This window comes from Culex quinquefasciatus, chromosome 2 (assembly GCF_015732765.1).
Source record: "Culex quinquefasciatus strain JHB chromosome 2, VPISU_Cqui_1.0_pri_paternal, whole genome shotgun sequence".
Taxonomy (NCBI): domain Eukaryota; kingdom Metazoa; phylum Arthropoda; class Insecta; order Diptera; family Culicidae; genus Culex; species Culex quinquefasciatus.
The window spans coordinates 129541069-129546702 of NC_051862.1; the positions used below are offsets into that span (position 1 = coordinate 129541069).

At 35.3% G+C, this 5634-nt stretch overlaps 1 long non-coding RNA gene across 1 annotated transcript; it reads right to left on the reverse strand.

Annotated features, from left to right (window-relative positions):
* Nucleotides 1-1455: 1455 nt before the first annotated feature.
* On the reverse strand, nucleotides 1456-3210 carry LOC119767461. The gene is made up of 4 exons (XR_005277528.1): nucleotides 3129-3210; nucleotides 2982-3053; nucleotides 2633-2922; nucleotides 1456-1871 (listed from the first exon to the last, which is right to left on the reverse strand). It is a non-coding gene; the product is annotated as an uncharacterized LOC119767461 (long non-coding RNA).
* Nucleotides 3211-5634: the final 2424 nt, after the last annotated feature.

The following is a 5634-nucleotide window of genomic DNA, read 5'->3' on the forward strand; positions in this document are numbered from 1 at the left end:
GTTTCGAGAAAAAAGCGTTTTAAAGTTTGACCTTGAATGAACAAAAACGAAACCACGCAATATAAACAATAACAAACACGTTTTGTTTGGCAAACCATTCTGTGCATTGTCCCGAAGTTTGGATGAGGTTGGTTTCTGGAGTCCCGAGTTATGATTACAAATGATTACGGTAGTCTAACTTGTACGTGCGTCAAACGCGTTCTGACCTGGAATTCTTTTGACCAGTTGTCGCACTTACATCAATTTTCAGGGAGTGACAAGATAGCACGACAAAATTGAAACTACTTTCATATGTTAAGTGGCAAAAATGCACGGAGTTTTTTATGGATTTCGTTTCGGATTGATATCGAATTTTAGCGATCTGTGAAGGTCAAACAAGGTGAGGAATTGCGAGATATTTTCTAGGATTTTGAATGATACTTTGTCCATGCATTAACTGCACAGTTGTTCAAATCGCAAAATTAGGCGGAAAATGGGATTCCGAAAAATGGTAAAGTTTTGGAGCTTAGGTATCTTAAGAATAGTTGTTACAAATGGAAAAGGGCAATTTTTGCTATGCTTCAAAATTAGAGTGGTTCACGATTAGGGTGATTTCGAAAATCTAACATTTCATCTAAATTTTCAGGAATATTTTTGAGATTTTTTCGTCTTGCGGCTCGCCAATCAACGCCAAAGCAACTTTGTCGAAAAAAATAACATAGAAACTATCATAGAAACTCAAACTATGACCAAAACTTGACACATATACAGATTCAGCGGGAAAAATTACATGGAAAAACATATCCAGGTTTTTAAGCGAAGATGGCGTTCGAATGGTGAACGCCCGAATTGTCAAAATCGCGCAGTAGCACCAACATTAGAAAAAAAATGTGGCTGTCATGCCATGGCACACTTTTCCCGTAATGTTGGTACCACTGCGTGTTTTGACATTTCGGGCGTTCACCATCTTCGCTTAAAAACCTCGATAGTTGGACAATTTTCGAATTTCGTTAGGGTGGTCTCATACACTTTTCCTTTGAAAATTAGACATTTTCAAATGAAGTTATCTCGAGTTTGAAGAAAAATACTCCTGAATTTTTTCAACCTTTTTCATGCTAGATCTCCTCTTTTGACGCTTTAAATTTGGCCTGCACCTTTTTGAGGTTTTTTTTTATTTGTATGGAAACTATCCACGAGGGGGGGGGGGGGGTTGGGGGGGGTTTGCAGGATATTTTTTAAACTAATCAATATATCTATCTGCAAAACCTAATTTGCAAACGAAAATAAAACATTTTTGATAAAGTTTATCTTTTATTTATTGATTTTTTTTTAGTGACTTCCATTGATTATTTTAATTTTTTTTAAATTTTTTTTCATTCATTTTTCGTTTTTCTTAGTAGACCAAAATAAGTACATCTATCCTAAAACGGTTAAATATATTTTCTTCGATGATTTTTAAATCATTTTGAAACAAAAACTCGAGACACCAATGGCCTATTTTTAACAGTATTTTCAATAGTTGTTGTTGTGTGTAAATATAAATAATGAAAAATGGTTTCAATGGATTTCCGTGCCAATGAATACAATCAAACCTCTAGCCTTTCTAACAAACAGCAGCGATTTTTGAGGTCCCACAAGTGACCTCGCGGCATCCATTCAAGCCCATTCCCGGATCACAAGCAAGTTTTGCCCTTTCTTCTTGTGTTACTTCGCTGACCACCAAAGATCCCCCTCCAGGGACGAAGGGCTCCGGAGGTTGCGGCCAGAGTTCCGGACTTGGTCGACGGAGGAAAGTTTTTTGAATTATGTTTTCTCCTTGTGCAACTATATTGAGTTATTAGTTTTTTCTCTCTCTCTATCATTCTTCTTTCGTTGCCGTTCCGCCGTTCTATCTACACAGAAAAAAAAAATCGGGTAAATTTACATCATTAATGATGTACCAAAAGTGCACGTCATTAATGATGCGAATTTACATCAACTTCATTGTAAATTTAAATGCCATCCGATGTAAATGTGCCGAATAGAAAGTTCTTTGTAAACATGTAAATTTCCGATAAATTCGACGTAAATTTACCCAAGCGAAAAAATTTTTTTGCCCCGTTGAATCTAGAATCCGATATAATTTTCAAATGCTTTTGTACCCGTGTGCAGTAATCTATTATTTTCTTTCTAATCAAAGCACCGATAGGTTTTATTGTTTAAAAAAAGTTCAATGCGCCACATGTAAACTTCATCTTGCTCACACCTTCTAAACACAAATTAAAGTGAGCGGGATGTACTGAATTTGTACATGTGGCACATTGGCCGTTTTAAAAAATTAAGTTACGGATAAAAAATGCTTTTGTTTGGAAAGAAAGATTCAAAGACTGCAGGGCACTTAAAGTGTTTGAAAATTTGTATCAGATTCTAAATTCAACGGAGTTATACTAAATGAATGAATGAAATGAAGATAGTTGAAAGAAACTGACTCACTGAGCGTTTGGAAATTGAATAAACATAAACCCGAATCGATTTCATGACCTCTGGATTGAAAACCCATTCCTGGGGTAAACATTTGTATATCTTCGGATTATGACTGACCGAGCTAGTAAAACTTACTCTCAGCGGTCGAGTTTGACTAGTTTCTGTTTAAAAACTATGTTGCTAAACTTACTTGACCTATGTTAAACTTGATCCATTTCGGCTGTCATCGGTTAACATTTGGTCCCAAGGGAAAATTTTCATAAAGAACTCATTCGTAGAACGGAGCACCGGCTGTGCAGCAGATCCTGGGTCGGTTTCCAGCAGCGCGGTGATTCCCAGTAACTGACATGAGTGATTTCTTGCCACAATTTTCCTTGACCTTCATATCGTAAATTTAGTTCAAACAAATACGATCTTGGCATCGCGGATTTAAAAAAATAAAACTCTTCCTGGTCGATCTGCTTTTGCGTTTTGTTAGAACTAGAAATAAACTCATTTTGAGTGAAAAAAATACGAAAATAACTAAAATATTTACTCACAGAAGACCAAACTTGAAGCAGTAACGAACTTACGGATGTTGTCCTTGACCAGCTGATTGAGTTGAACATACTCTGTAAAGTAAAAATGATTTCAAAATGTATTTTCATAGAAAATAAACTATTTAATAACAAAATTCAAATACTTACTTTTCCATGAAACAAAAACAACTCGCTTGGTCCTTTGATGTTTACATTTAAGGGTTTGCAAGAGAAGTCAAAACTGTCATTTTGTTTCAATGATTTGGAAAACAGGTTGGGCAAGCAGGTGATGAAATGTCGGAGTTCTTGTCGGAGTCAGATGCAGACAACATTCCTTTGCAGACTTTTGTTGGTAGTAATTATTTTGTAATTGGGTCCTAAAATTAAGTTTCAATTCGAGTTTCAATTACTGATTTTATCATAAAGGGGAAATTCCCGTATTTTTGGCAAGTTAAACACTTGCTCCTAACTCCATCCAATTTGCTGATTTTCACTATTTATACAACTAATTTTGTAAAACTGTTGATAGAAATTTACTTGCTCACATCCTATCGAGAAATTAAAAGTGAGAGTGTGTGCGTGCAACATGGAGTTAAACTTTTCAAAGTGCCATGGTAATCTTCACGGCAGCTTCACAGAAAGTTTAACTCCATGTTGCACACACTCTCACTTTTAATTTCTCGATTGAGCTATTTATCAATCGGTTTAAGTTGAAATCGCTTTCTATTAGTTGCAATTAAACATCAAAGTGCTAATTTGTCAACATTATAGGCATGATTGAGTTAGATGCTGTTCCCCTATTTTGAGTTTTTTTTTAACTTTTTGAAACACGATTTTTAAATTTGCGAATTTTCTTGTTTTCATTTTGATAGAGCTTATTTTTCTGAGCACAATGACTCATTTCATGGTTGATCCAGCGTTAAATGGCATCTTGTGAAATTTAATTTCTTGTATTTACATAATAAAGTGATCACAAATTGTTTTCAGGCGTGTCTATTATCGCTATACATAAAACATAACATAGGAATTTTAAAACCCTATTGACATTTTTATATGAAACTGCAAAACTGGAGTATTTTTGGTTTTAAATGGTCAAATAAACAAAATTATATATTTTTTTATATTTTGGGTGTTTTTGAAACTGTCTAGTGTTAGGGATATTCAAGAACACTCAAAATCCGGTATATAAAAATTAAGTTTTTTTTATCCAAGCTACAAAACATCCAAAAACCAAAAAATAAAAATTGATTATTTGGACATTTAAAAATACTCCAGTAAATTTTCAATACAAAAACAATGGTCTTATATTCGCTATTTTGAAATTCTAAACCCCCCTCCCCGTCGTGGAAAATTGGCCATACAAGAATTTGTATGGACAATCGCTAACGCATAACATTGAATAACTCATAAATACATAATCAAAAAAAGTCATTGAAAAAACCACAGGCTTGTAATAAACATGAATCTAATAAGTAATTGGGTACTAAAGCCCTAAGTCAATTTTTATGTACAACGGTAAAAAACACGATTAAAAACCATTTCTGATTACTTTTTTTCATTTTAAAGCAATTTTTTTTTTTTTTGACAAGACAACATTATTTCGATGGATCAACTATGGTCCCCTTGGAACGAGCTGTCAAATAGGAGCTTTTCTGTCAAGAAGGACCGTGAGGTTAATTTTTCAAAATTGATTTAAAAATCCATTTTAAACTCTTTGTGGTCGTACAAAGGGTCATTGTACTCAGAAAAATAAGCTTTATCGTTATGAGCAATAATATCACAAATTTAAACTTCATTTTAGGACCCAATTTAAAAAAGTCATGACAATTATTAAAAATCGATTTTCAATAAATTTAATAAATGGTTGTTGCCAAAACCACTTTGCAGAATTTTTGAAAGATCTTAAAATATTTATTTAGATCACCCTAATCCAAAATGATTTGCAACTCCGACAGCTTACTACCTTTATAAGTTCACACCTTGCGCTATTGTCAACCTGAAAATGCGCGACAAACATTCCAAATAGGCACTGCTCAGTGTTGTACATTGTTTATCTCCTTCGCACCGAATGTCTCGACCATTTGAATGAGTGTGTGAGGGTGAGACAGACTGTTTTTTACGTTACGCTTACGGCTTTTTGAAGTGTTCGTCACGAATGGTTTCTGTTGAGATAACTGTCACCTGTAAACTGTAAATCAAACAAAAAAAAATTATAGTTACCGAAGCGGTTGTCCCAAAACGAGAAACGATACGGAAATGTGTGCGAACCAAACAAATGCAGGACAACAAGTTTGGAGGAACCGAAATCGGAAACTGTTCCTTTTGAGAAAGATTCATTTCCGACGCCGGATGAAAGCGACATGCCCAGCCGGAAGCAGAAGTTCTGGAAGCACCTTCAGGCTGCAGGAGGTCAAGGTTGACGATATTTGCCATTCGTCAGGTTGACTGCGCGGTGCTTGATCCAGATTATGGCCATCAACGATCTCAGTATGTGGCGGAACACAGATCAGCAGATTCAGGGACAATCGCTGTATCGTATCCGTGGGACGATCGAGTTCTAACAACAGATTATTCGGTAAGATGTGGGCGATGGAGTAACGTTTAATCGCAGGGTGATAATATGAGAAATTTGGGTCCACGATTGGCTTCCGGAAGAAATAGTGTGAATCAGCAT